Source organism: Sparus aurata, chromosome 22 (assembly GCF_900880675.1).
Source record: "Sparus aurata chromosome 22, fSpaAur1.1, whole genome shotgun sequence".
Taxonomy (NCBI): domain Eukaryota; kingdom Metazoa; phylum Chordata; class Actinopteri; order Spariformes; family Sparidae; genus Sparus; species Sparus aurata.
Genome location: NC_044208.1, coordinates 4,288,468 through 4,302,406, shown reverse-complemented (window position 1 = coordinate 4,302,406; position 13,939 = coordinate 4,288,468). Strand labels below are relative to the sequence as shown.

Below are 13,939 nucleotides of genomic sequence, written 5' to 3'. Positions count from 1 at the left end.
AGGGAGAGCTTTTGCATTTAGTCATTGGCACTAAGGCAAAAATAAGACAAAAAAACACTATCAGTGTTCCATCCAGGTGTCATCCCATGTCCCCTAAAAAATGACATACATCACCAAGACTGGTGGCTGTAACACATTTACAAACAACAATTTGATTCTTATTTTCCTGTAGTTTTTAAGGTTCAAGAAGAGAAACTGGTTTACAGGAGAGTATTAATAGATAGAGATTGTTATGATCACTTTTGGACTGTTGATCAGAAAACTACTTTATCTTATTGACTAAATGATTGGTTAAAAAATTGTGGTTATTCTAACCACAAGATAAACATCAAATGGAACAAGGCTTCTGTCGTAGAAAGCAGAAGAAGCAAAGATCATCTAATTAAATGAATCCCAGGCTTGCACTGTGACTCCGCTGTGGAAGGGCACGGAAATTGCATCAAGCAAATCTGGGGAATGGAACCCATATGGCTAATGGATTTGGATTATGATATTGTTTTGGAAGGCTCCACAACAAATCGTCCTTCAGATGCTACAGCATCACAGACCTCCACAAATCATTACTGCAGAATATTAGCACACACTTGCTCAGACCCAGGAGAGAGGCATGGCAGTGTAGAGAAGACAAGTCTTTGAATAATGACGACGGTCACCTTAGTCATATATCATCATCCTGAGAGAAGATGACTTGGATAAGGGTCAGCATGGAGGGCTGACAAATTTCTGCACCACCCTCAGATTTCAGTCCCACACAGCCACCCTCCACCTCTCTGTGTCTGCTTCTGAAATTGCTTGCCAAGCTAGAAATTAATCCATGTTGCAGTTACCCAAACAGGTCTTTGTAAATTGGACATAACAGGTTGACCATCATAAATCTGGAGTGATGACACAGAATGCCACAGGGCCTCACTGCCACCGCTCACTAAAGTAATCAGGAAGTGGTGACCAAGGTGATGGTGGTACAGTAGGTAGGTCTTTGCCTGAATATTGGATGCATTCAATTAGTGCTTCAGCAAAGGTGAACGTGAGTGAAATGTAATAACTTGCTAAGGCGTGAGGGAGCAACCAGATTGACACAGCAGAAAGGCAGCAGTAAAATCAGACTGAGACTCTCCTGCTCTTTTTTCTTTTCACAGTTTAGGAGTTGACAGCATCCCGGGCTGACCCTGGTGGTTTCATCTGTACTCCATTTGTCATTCAAAGTTGGTCATCGGAGAACGTTTTCAGGCCCTTCATTTCCACTGCCAGTCTGCACACAGGAGTCACAAAGATGAATAGGACAATACGCTCTCCTGGCTGCTGCTAACTGTATGCCATCATGACCACCTCATTATTAGAACTTCAGCAACACATACTCCAAACTGTCATGCATTGTGGGGTAATGTGGAAGTTGATTTTGAAGTGACAGTAGGGCTGGGCGATATGGCCTTAATCTTGATATTTTGAAATGTCCTTAAAAACATTCACAACCGTTAGGACTGGGCAAAACAGATATTTTGACCGAATACCTCAATATTGATTCTGTGATAATATTCTTGGAATGTGTTGCAGGGTTAAACAAAAAATGACCCAAACACAAGACACACATGCAGGCGGGTAAAGAACAAAAAGCAAACTTTATTACATAAGGCTGAAAAATTCAATGTCTATGAAATCCAAAAGAGAGGCAAAAACACAAGGTAAATAACAAAATCTGAGAAATCCAGAAAACAAAAGCAAGACAAGTACAACCAAAATGTAGTTCAAGTAAAACCAAGAAAAACATTGGAAATAAAATCCAGAAAGAGACCATGGGGAGATTGGAAACAAAGACACAGAAACATGCTCAGGGAAAATAAACAGATGAACTAACAAAGAGAGCAGAAGACTATATACACAATGGAGATAGGGATACATGGACACAGGTGAAATGCATGAGGGAGCAGCAGACAGTCACAAAAAAGCAGGAAACAAAAAGCAAAACATGACACATGAGAGCAGAACTTTCAAATAAAACATGAAATGTCAAACCAAAAACTACCACCATGTCCGGAATGTTTATTGGTACTTTCACAAAAAATGTACACAATGAGATTTTTGATAAATAATCATTAAAAAAGTGGATATAATGAGTAAGTGGGTAAAGACAAGTTTTACAACAAGTATAACAGTCGCAGTACAACAATATCCAAAATCTCACACGGTATACAGTCTCATATCAAAATAACAATATGTATTATATTTTGCCAAGCCAGGTGACAGACTGCTTACCTGGGAATTCCGCTGGTTGCATGAACTCATTATCTCTATCTGCCAAATAGTACCTAGAACAAATCGCCTTTCTTCTTCAAGATTGACATGCTGTTCAATTTGAACCAAAAATGGTAAAATACCACTAGATGAATGCAGTTTTGGTTTAGTCTATACAACACCAGCCCATTGCTCTTTTTACTAAATAAGCATAGATTAACCAAACATACAAATGCTGACCTTTTCATTATTAAGAAAAATATTTACAGGCTTGTAAAAGAGTATGGGGTAAAACTGATATACTTCAGACATTTACTTTTACAACTGAATCCTACCAAAGCCAACCCCAATAGGCAGGCTGGACGTAAGAGTCAAATGTCTGGCCTGTGCAAAACAAGTGAAACTATGCATCATAATGTGAAATAGTGTGTGTAGCTCTGCTTTATTTGACCTAATCCCACGGTGTATGCTGGGCGCTCTCTACATCCATGACTTAACTCTGCCTCAAATACAGATGCTCACCAGCTAGCCAGCCAACTGTTATCAGAGTGAATGATCAGTAAGTCACAGATTATCAGTAAATCAAGAACAACATGGCCTTTACAAAAACACACAAGGTTGACCAGGAGATCCATCAGTTCAAATCGGACTGAACTAATGAGTTTAATTTTATTTTATAGGACCACACCAATGCTTAACCAACAAGCTTTATATGAATGCAGACTGTAGCTATAAGCAAAGCTGAAACGACAGTTCAGCACTATGTAAGCTGCTGGTTTTATGCCAGCTACCCTACAACATCCTGTCAGTGTCCAGTCTAGCTCCGCTCCGTCACAGTTCTGGTCTATGTGTTTACTTACACTGGGTCCACTGCGAATTCAGCACAGAGCAGACAGTAAGTCACACACCAAAACAACAACATAATATCCAGTTAATTTTCAAATAAAACACTCCGTGTCGACACCAGCACAAAAATCTCATCTCATCAAATACGAGCACCTCTTCTAATCCTTCAGTTGGGAACACTTCATGTTGTGGTGCTTACAACTCATACCTATGACTGTGTTTCCCCCCATATATGTAATTAACTTAGGAACTCCTTGGTCTCGCAACTCCAGCTGACCCAAAATGGAGTCGTTGAGGGTTGCTGGACGACGGATGGCAGAGTAAAACCATACCAGAGCTGGAACACAACAGACATGCAGTTAAATTCTAGAGTAAAATCATACAAGCAGTTCATTTCTACTATGAAAATATCAACATTGGCACAAGGGAGCACAACAGCTGCATTATTGCAAATTTAATGGATCCTTGCTGAAGCTAACAAACCATTCCCTGGTCTTGAGTTGAATAAAAAGTGTGCGATTGATATGGCTGGTGAAGTTTTCAGTCATGGTGAGAAATACAAAAAAATGGTTGTGAAGTATTACAAAAAAAACTGGAGAAAACGAATTGGGGAACCGTGTTCTACCTGTTGAATCAGCAGGATTAACACCTTTTAGGAAATTCATATGCACCCAGAGGCTTTTCTCCACCAGATACAACATGAGCAGCTTGTAGACTGTGCTAATTAGGCTGATGTTTCCACAATGTAGTGGTATCCTTGGGTCTTTATTGTGTTTTTTTTAGTTTATAATAGACTTAGAACACATATATGGTATTTTACCAGATTCAAAACCTGTTTTAAATAATTCAAACAGAATGTGAAATAATATGGATGGCTTAAATATCTCATTTGATATACTTTCAATTCCAGTTGGTTTCCATTGTTATAATTTATTGATTGTCATTTGAATGTCACTATAAATCAGATCCTTAATTAGATCATTATTTACACAGTATTGCCCTTTTAATATTTGCTACTGTATTTCAGGTTTTCTCAAACATATTTCTTCATGGTACCTTAATCAAAATCAGAGATGTCACTAGAGAAAGATTTCTCTCTTCAACCTATTGGCTACCTCAGACAATATGGTCACAGGGTTATCATCAGTTCCCAACACCTCCAGTGGTACTTCACACACTCACCTTGGACCTTTATTAATTTCATACTAAAACCTTATGGATTTGATGTTTGGATTTTCATCAGGTTTAACACCTGTCCTCTTTAAAAACACCTTTTACAGAATATATCTCTCCTGTCAAACATTTGCTTTTGTTTTGTACGCCTCAAAGAGAGCCTTCTTTTCCATATGATTTGACTTGAACAGTTAAGGAATGTATTTTCAGCTTTGTGTGTACACTGCAATAAATCTTTTGGCTGTTTATTTCAATATGGTTTGTAAGATCGAATAATTTCTTCTTGTTTAGTGGTTGTTTCCAGCTTATTGTCAACTTCATCAATTTAACAGAAACTACTGTGGCAATTATCTAAATTTTCCTGTTCCCTTAAGTTGACTGTTTGTAAAGACAATTGTTTTAAGATTTAAGAAAATAAGTTAGCTGGTAAAGTCCTTTTTTCTTCTTTTTTGTCAAAGTGATTTTAACAACAGTAAGAAGTTAGGCACTTAAGTTTGACAGTTAACCTTTTTTCCCAATTAGAGTCATATGATTTTTAAACACAATTAATTAATTTTGAGTTCAAAGAAAAACAGTCATATGGTACAAGTACAAAATCAACTTGAGAGAGAGAGAGATCTGGTGACTGTGTACACTGTGGTCATAAGACATGGTCTGCAACAATACTCAGGTAGGCTGTGGCGTTTAAACAATGCTCAACTGGTACCAAGGGGCTCAAAATGTGCAAGAAAAAATATCCCCCACACCATTACAACACCATCACCAGCCCGAACCGTTGATACAAGGCCTGACCCAACCATCTGAATGCCGTAGCTGAAATCAAGACTCATCAGACCAGGCAACGTTTTTCCAATCTTCTGCTGTCCAATTTTGGTGCAGGCTCTCAAATTTACTCTCATAAGTTTTTGTCCAAAGGTACAGTCTTCTGATCTATTCATCAAGTGTCTTCTCCAGGTTATCATTCACTCCAGCAATGCACTCATTTAGTTGTCTTAATTCTCATTTAGTTCAATGTTTTTGTCTGAGTTGCTTCACAGGTTCTTCCCACTTTTTTCAGTCATTTTTAAGTATGTTGCCTTGATGACTCTGTAAGAACACTCCCACACAGAGTTTAAAAGGCAGCTAACTCCTCTCCACTTAGTTAGACCTGAAGAAGCCTCTCGGATGAGAGGTGAAACGTCTTCAAGAAACTGAATATGGTCATACAGAATATGTCTTCCTTTCTGTCAACAAATTAAGCCATACAAACATTCTTAATTGTGTATTTTATCGAAAAGAAAAAGTTCTGAATACAACTCAAAGTTTTTGAATTTTTCATTTCTTTAAGGTCAATTTTCAATTCTAACACTATGCTTATGGCAGGGCCAGGTCCCATTTAGCCCACTAGATGTTTCTCTCAAAATAAATAAACAGTTAATTATGCTCTTTTTTACATCTCAGATCCCTAGTCATAAACTATTTTGCATAATATGAACATGTGGTGACACTTCGCAGGAAGTCAGGCAGGTAATTAGGTAAACCCGGGAATCTAGAACAATTTCGCATTGTAGCATTGCAGTACCAAAAAAGGGTCACTATTAAAAAACACAAAAACACTCTTGGTTAGGGTTAGAAAAAGATCATGGTTTGGCTCAAAATTCCTGTTTTGTTCATGTTTTTTTGTTTTTTTTGTCACAAACACCGCTCAAGATGTGTCATGAAAAATATCCATCGGTGTCAGACTTAAAAATGTTGAAACGTAGTCATATATATTAAATGAGAATGTGATGTATTGTACATATGGCATGTACACATGTGAACATACTGATGTTTTGCAGAAATGTTAACCACTACCATTTGATTCTGATGACTGAGCTGTTTTAGTAACCTGAAGGAAGTCTATTATCAGACTGACATAATAAAATAAATTAGTTTTGTATCAATGTGGCTGCATGTATTTCGTTGTGTATGAAATATTTGAGAACATACTATGATGAAAGATGTAGAATTTCATTTCCTAAACTTAGATCTAGACCTGGGCAATAAAACAATAGTTATATCTATCAGCGATAAACACGTTGTCGATAGAAGTAAGAAGATAGTTAAATAAAATGTTCGATAGTTTCATGTGCATGCATTAAATGCAAACCAACTTAGCGAGCACATAGCGAATACTTCCTGGCTTAAAAAAAGGCCTGTCATATCCTTTGATAATCAAGTGTGCTACGAGAAACACGCAACCAGCCAATCATTTAACAGGTGTGTAGTTTGGTTGCACAAATGCCATGGGACTGACAACAACAGAAGAGCATGTTACTAGCATCACTATGGATCCTACTGCATTTAGTCATCTGTCACGGTTTAATGCTGCTCCTTTCGATGCCACTCTTTTACTTGCAGGAGTGTATCTGGGCTCGTTAGGTAGAGCCGACAGGCTGGCTGTGCCCGCCACTGCTCCAATACTCAGCCTGTTTGCTCTACCTATGAACCCAGAGGCACTGCGAGAGTTTTATGAAAATTGCATATTACTCATTCTCTAGTCTACTATCAGTGATCAGCACCTCACTAAAGCCCCTGGCGTGCGTTAACTTTCCATGATATACCAAGCTATGTGGTTTCATATTTTAAGGGTCAGCATGTCAGCATTCTTCATGCACGAAATAAATGCAGCAGACCTTTTTCCACAAGTTAATATTGTATACCTAATGTAAAGGTCACTGTATTGTTCTCTGTCAAATGGAAGTGACTTGTATGTTCTCATCAAAGTTTACAGGCAGTTGAAAAGTAGCCACAGTGACAGTTTTTAGTGCCTCCTTGTCTTTATTTAGCCTGCAAACTCCCCTCCAGTTAGTTAAAACTGAAGAAGCCTCTTGGATGAGAGGTGAAACGTCTTCGAGAAACTGAAACAAGTCCAGTTGCCTATGATACGGCACTTAGAATTGTCTTCATTTAGTTTTTGGAAAATATTTACATTTTTCATCCAAATGGGTTGTCTGCAGGCCACACTTTACAGTCCATGAGAAAGTAATTACAGCTGAAGTTGTTATAACCACACTCTTATTTATGTTTAAATTACTCATGTTTCACTGAAACAATGCACACCTCACTTTACAGGCAGTGGAAACGCAATTATGTGTTAACGTTCGGGATGCAGTAACATTGGTATTGACCAATATGTGCCTCGTTCACTTGGCCTATCAGCTTATGAAATGGCAGTCACAATGCCTTTTTCTGCCCTGTTAACCTCATTGAATCCCAGATATAAGGACCGCATCTTTGATTAGGATGTAAAACAACGCACACACACAGCATCATTTTATGCGTAACTGATGGGACAGGCCTGCTGCCAGAGCTTAAGATGAGACTGCGATGTAAAGCAGACTAGAAAGAGAGCTGATCACTCACAGAGCAAGAGGGCACACAGGGACAGGGCAAAGTCCACCTTGCCTGTTTGAGGATATTCTGGAGGAAAACAGAGCAGAAAGTCAAGTATGAGGGCATCGCAGCAACTCCATGGTCTCTTTTTTTTTATTTCATTACGTTTATTTTAAATTTACATTTTAATGACATTAATATTTGTCACAAAAATGAAATAATTTTGTTGGGCTGAGTTTTGAAAAATTCTCCTCAATGAGCTCTACTGAAGCAGTTATTTTTCAGAAAGAACCTTTTTCCTTGTAAAGAAGGTTATATTAAAGGTTTCAAACATTTGTATGATTGAATTTGTGCTCATTCACAGATAAGTGTTATGAAGCTGAATGACTTTAAAACAGTTCAACTTTTCCTTCATAAAGACATTCTTGTTTCCTTCAGATAAAAGAGAGAATAAATAGGGGCGTTTGTGGCTCAGGGGTAGAGCCAGTGTCTTGTTATCGGAACATCGCTGGCTCGATTCCCCTGGTCTGCACATCAAAGTCTCCTTAGGCAAGATACTGAACCCCAAACTGATCCTGATCTGCTGGTCGGCACCTTGCATGGCAGCCACCACCGCCAATGTATGAATGCATGAATTACTGTAAGTCGCTTTAGACAAAAGCATCAGCTACATGCCCTGAAAGTAAATGTATATAACAACATTTTCAAAAAATAGCATCCGTTCTTGACAAAATTGTTGTTTTACACTACACTGACGGTTAAAATATGTGACTGTCTTAACAATACAATAATGGATACAAATGCTAAATACTCATTAACAACCAAAGTGTTATGTTAGCTTCATTACTATCATAATTACTGACCAAACCTCCTTATTCTGCATTTATTGTACTTCCTAGTAATTCTACTACTAAAACAAGTATACTGATTCAAGTTAGAGATTTATTTCTGAGCAATTTCTTCAAATTACTACATAGTTAACAGTCCGTAAATAAAAAGGTTTCAAACTGAAACATTTTATTTTTCAGAGCCATAATTTCCTCCTACTTTGACGGATGAAATGGCTCTTTTCAGAAAAAAGTGCATAAAGTCTACATCTGTCCTGGTAACAGGATCCCTCCTCTGTGGGTCTTCCTCAGGTTCCTTCCAGTTTTGCCCTGTTTAAAGGATTATATTAGAGGAGGTTTTCCTTGCTCAAATTGAGGGTCTAAGGACAGAGGATGTCACTCACTGTACAGATCGTAAAGCCCACTGAGGTAAAGGGATTTGTGACTTGACAAAAACACATTAATTAACATGGAATTTTCTGATCCGCTACTACTGTGATTAGAAAGATTCAATGTGACTACAAAAACTGCTGTTACCCCGGCCTGTATTCTTTGCTTCACAGCCCTCTCACAGCTGTTGGTGTGCAGAGTCCAGCGGTGCAGACAGGGCATGTTCAAAGCTGACATGTGGTGCAGAACTGAGATAACCAACGTATCTTGTGGAGCTTACATAAGTACCAGTCTCATGCTGTTAGTATCAAACCACAGCACTGTTATATGCAACACACCTAATTTTGCTCATTACTCTGCACTTCTGTACTCTGTCTTTTCACCCTCACTCTCACGGGCTGCACAGAGCTTCAGGCACTTAACTAATAACAAAAGCCCTATTAGAGAGCTAATGCAGAGTAATGGTGACATACCGCTGCACTGAAAATAGCACCTGCCACTTAAGACGATAAGAAATCTTCTGAGAAAAGAGACTGATGGTTCATGGACACAAACACAAGGGAAAAGTCAGAAATGTTGAACGTTGAGGCTCTGAATAGGTGGACCACTGAACTGATTCAGTCCTCCATCTGAGAGGAACTGTGCCACAGATAGGTGTTCAAACGGGAAAAGACTGAAATCAAAATTAAACTGATGGTAAAGACACAAGGTCAACAATCTGTCAGTTCGCTCTGCTCTCCTCGGGGATCCACACATAAGGATTCTGGTGCCATTGATAAGAATCCCTAATGGTTGATCACTGAGCTGCTGCACCCGAGCAACCCTGCAGGTACAAACTCAAGTTTGTTGTATTGTAGCTACAACTTAATCATTTTTTGTGAAAGAGAGCGAGTTTCGTCTTCACCATGATCATCCTCAGACACACCACAGAAGAATTTCGTGTCTCCACAGGAATATTCTCCAGTGAAAGAACAGACCATAAAGTGCCGTGAGTTCACTATACAACCGGGACACAATGTGAATCTGAGTCTCTTTATGTTGAATCATCTGCCTTCTGCATGCAGAGCCTGTTCACTAGAAGCTTGAGCTCAGCAAAAGTGATCCGAAGCTGGCGGTGTTGTGTTTACCTGCTCGGCATCCTCCTCGGGACACGGCGCTAACCTTCCAGGAAGAGGCGGGATGCAGCCGAGGTCAGAAAGCCCCTCCACCTCTCCCTCTGAGCCGTGTGGGATCGGGATGAACTGGACTGGTAGCGGCAGGTGTGGAGGTGAAGAGGGCTTCGATTCGGATGATCCGCTCGGCGTGCGCGCCCGGGCAGCCAGGTGCGCAAAGGACCTGCGGAAAGAACCAGTCACCAGGCGTCCTGTCGCGACGACATCGTTACATTTTCTCTCAGGAAGCCTTTCTCAAAGTCCACTTATACCGGAGCGCCCCCCTTCCAGCACCCCGCGGATCAATGTGGCGGTGGTCTCTGGTGGAGCTCGTTGTTTTACTGCTGACAGGAGGAGAAGGGAGCGCGGAGAGAGCTGGGGCGTGTTCCTGAAGGAGGAGGGGGGAGGACGGGGAGGACGGGGGAGGAAGGGCGGATGCGCAAAGATGCGCTCTGTGTGAGAGCGCTCAGAAGTTTGTCAGGGATAACAGAGCAGTTTCCACATTCCCTGCGATACATGGGGATATTTCAAAGTGAACGGCTCAGCTGCAAACGGAACAGACTGCATACTTGTATTCATTCAAGACAAGTCAAGTCAATTTTAGAGTGAGATGGAAAAGTGGCCGAAGGTATGTCAATTGCTGCTCAGTGACATATACCGATCTCTGCACTGGTATACCGGTCCTTGCACTGCTATGCCGCTGTTACTCCGCTGTGATTCCATACACACACGACGGTGTGTGCCTCTTGAGTCTGTTATGCCACTGAAAGACTGTTGGATGGGTACATTTTACGGAAACTTTGAGCCAACCAACCAAACAATACTTACTGACAGGCTGTCTTTATTTGGAGAACACAAAATAATGCAGTGCTTCGATAAAATCTACTTTACGGAACATTTACGATCGTGGAATGTCATGTATCATGTTCACTGTACTTCGAATTAATGCAATAAGATGCTAATAAAGAAAAAAAGATTACTGGCATAGAGATGATGGAACTCCTTTCTCTAAGGCCAGGTCCTAGATGTAGGGGAGACCAGGGACAGTTTGTAACACTTTTATGGCAATTTTAGCAATACATCAAAAAAACATTTACACTGGAATAACCAATTTGTTATATTATAAACTTCAATCTGTCAACTGCTGAAATAATGTATTTAAGTGGTTTTATGAAATATACAGGTTGCAAAATTGATTTTAATACAGTCTCTCCGCTGTCCCAGTGTAGGGACGGTTGTAACACATGCCAGGGACGGTTGTAACATGTCTAAAATATACACAATGAATCAATCATATAGTCAAAATGGAAAATATTATTTATCAGTCACGTTATTGTGCCTATTAATTTCATGTTTTTAAGTAACGATTACCTTTTTTTTGATACGACATGACAAATAAGTGGTGAAGCCATCAAATTATAATGCAAGAAAATGATTTAATGGGTAGAACACCTACAAAAAGTTCACATTTTACTTGAATTGCTTAGTTTACCTTAACTTGACAGCTTCGGAGTCATTGGAATGGTTATATGACTTTTTCTGGGGTGAATTCTCTCGCTTCCCCCTAGCGCAGTGGTGTCAAACTGATCAAGTTAAGGGCCACTGTGGCTGCAGGTTTTCATTCCAACCAAGCAAGAACACACCTGATCCAACAAATCAACTGTGTAAAGACAATTCAGTTGATTGAATAAGTCGAGTCAGGTGTGTTCTTGCTTGGTTGGAATGAAAACCAGCAGCCACAGCGGCCCTTCACTGGATCAGTTTCTGTGAGCAGAAAAACCTGCCATGCAACTTTGGGCCGGCTAGAAAACTGCATAGTTTCCCTTTAATACCAATATCTGCAACACTATCCCTAACCTTGGCTAGTTAACAGGGTATTGCGGACCATGTAACCATGTAAATTACTCGGACAGTGACATTTTGCTAACCCCCCAAAAAGTAGAACTGGTAAATATGAAATGACTGTAAATGGCACAATTCTGATGTAACAGAGGCTATTTTTGGGTGTATTCAGGATTATTTGCCACTGCATGAAATTCAACTCAAGTTGTGTTGTTATAATAAATTGATAGTAATTTCAAAGTCCCTGAAAAGCTGTATTTACTGTCAGATATGTAATTTCTACAGGACAGTCACTGCCAAAACAGTAGAGGACTGAGACAGCAGCGACATCAGCAGCCTGACCAGTTGGCCAACACTGATCTGTGTTTGTAGCCTCTGGATGTCCTTCCTGTGTATAGCTGTTTATGCTAATTGTATTGCATATTGTCTGAATGATAAAAGGTATATTATTTTAGTTATAGGTATAGTAATTTATTTGCATGTGTTCCAAAAAATGAAATGAACAAGAGTCTTACCTGATTCAGTTGTTATTACTAGTGCATCACGTGAAGGGAAAAAAACTCTAATGGGTTGGTTGTTTGTGCTGGAAGTGTAAAGAAAAGGATTTATTATTTTCAAGACTTTATTCAAACAAGTTAGAGATTATGATAAACAAGGAGTAAATACAGGTGTCAGGCAGAGTTCAGCACTTGATGTGATTGCTCCAAATGTAATCCTTGAATTCCAGGCCTGTAAAGCAACAGTTGAGCAACATGATTAAATATTTCTATGGAACAGAGCTCGACTGCCCTTAGCATATTGTAAACATATACACTTTCAATGGTCAATACTTCAAACATTCCAGGACAAAACTGTACAGATGGCCCAGTTTATATAAAAATGTTTTGAAGTAACAGCCCTTTAACTTTCTTTATATTTTTCTATGTAACAAACTACTTGGCAAAAATTGTGATTCTTATTAGGGCGCCTGTTTGTCCAAGTTACATGCCTGTTCAATATACTGTACAAACACAAATAGTTTTTGTCAGAAAAAAAGAGCACCAGTAATGTTCTATGTTAGATGCTGACCCGCTCATGTAATCCTTGAAGATTTTCTACTCGACAGATGAACATCTGCTCCCTGACCTGTCGCTCTCCTACGTTCACAGCCTCTGCCTCCACTTCCTCTCCGACGGGATGATGTGCTTGGCTCTGGTGTCTTCATCATCAGAGTCAACAATGCTGTCATCATGGAAGCTCTATCATGCAAAACATTGTATCATCATCAGTCCAATACAATATACACTTTCATCTGTGAATTACTGAGGAAAACAAAATTAGCTGCTAGCAGCTAGCCAAGTTACAACATCAAAATACATTTTCCAAGCAATTTCTGAATGCTAAGACAGCAAGCCTGACAGCCATCAGTGCTAGCAATGGCTATGGGGTTTGTATGTTCAATATGATAATATAAGGTGTTTACTTATAGGTGACTGAGACATGAGGTAGTTACCTGTAGTTAGATGTTGTGATGAAAACAATGCACTGGTACTCTTCTTTCCATCATTCGTGAAGACTTGGACTCCGTTGGCAGTATTCGGTAGTTGTTGGACTGTGTGCTTCATGGTTTGGGGGGAGCGACTTGGAAAGAGGCCTGAGTGCAGGGGGCGGGGTTTACTGATTGGATATTTTCAAAATCCAGCCTTGGCTTGATGGTTTTTCCACCTTACCGACCCCAGCTTTAAGGTAGTAGTTCACCCAAAGAATGTAATTTACCCATGCTAATGAAAAATTGGGTGTTCACAGTCCCATAGCCTCCAAAACATTTTTGGAACTTCACAGCAAAACACTGTTCTGCATTCTCCTTAACAACTATAGAAGCTGGGGAATTGTTTTTAAATGTAAAAGACAATTGGAAAAGAAAAATAAAATCATAAAATGGCTCCACACAGCTTGTCTGGCCTAATCCATGTCCCCAGATGCTGCAAGATTATAAATTGAAGATGTTGTTACTCCGTTTTTAAAAGGGGGTGAGTAGATAATGATTGAATTTTCATTTTTGGGTGAACTCTGTCCTTAAAGTCAATTCCAAACTGGGAGTCTTAGTTAAAAGCCTGGTGTCTCGCCACTGAACAAGCTGAATATGAT

General features: G+C 39.6%; 1 protein-coding gene across 5 annotated transcripts in view; it reads right to left on the bottom strand.

The window, feature by feature from the left end:
- The window catches only part of LOC115574195 (heparan sulfate glucosamine 3-O-sulfotransferase 5), a 108,472-nt gene extending 98,111 nt beyond the window's left edge, over nucleotides 1-10,361 (bottom strand). For 3 of the 5 annotated variants that reach the window (XM_030405538.1, XM_030405536.1, XM_030405540.1), the window contains exon 1: nucleotides 9,947-10,361. The gene's annotated coding sequence lies outside the window, so the exon portion shown is untranslated. Of the gene's footprint in view, nucleotides 1-7,632; nucleotides 7,690-9,946 lie in introns of all 5 variants that reach the window. The other 2 variants (XM_030405537.1, XM_030405539.1) reach the window with 1 other exon arrangement.
- Nucleotides 10,362-13,939: the final 3,578 nt, after the last annotated feature.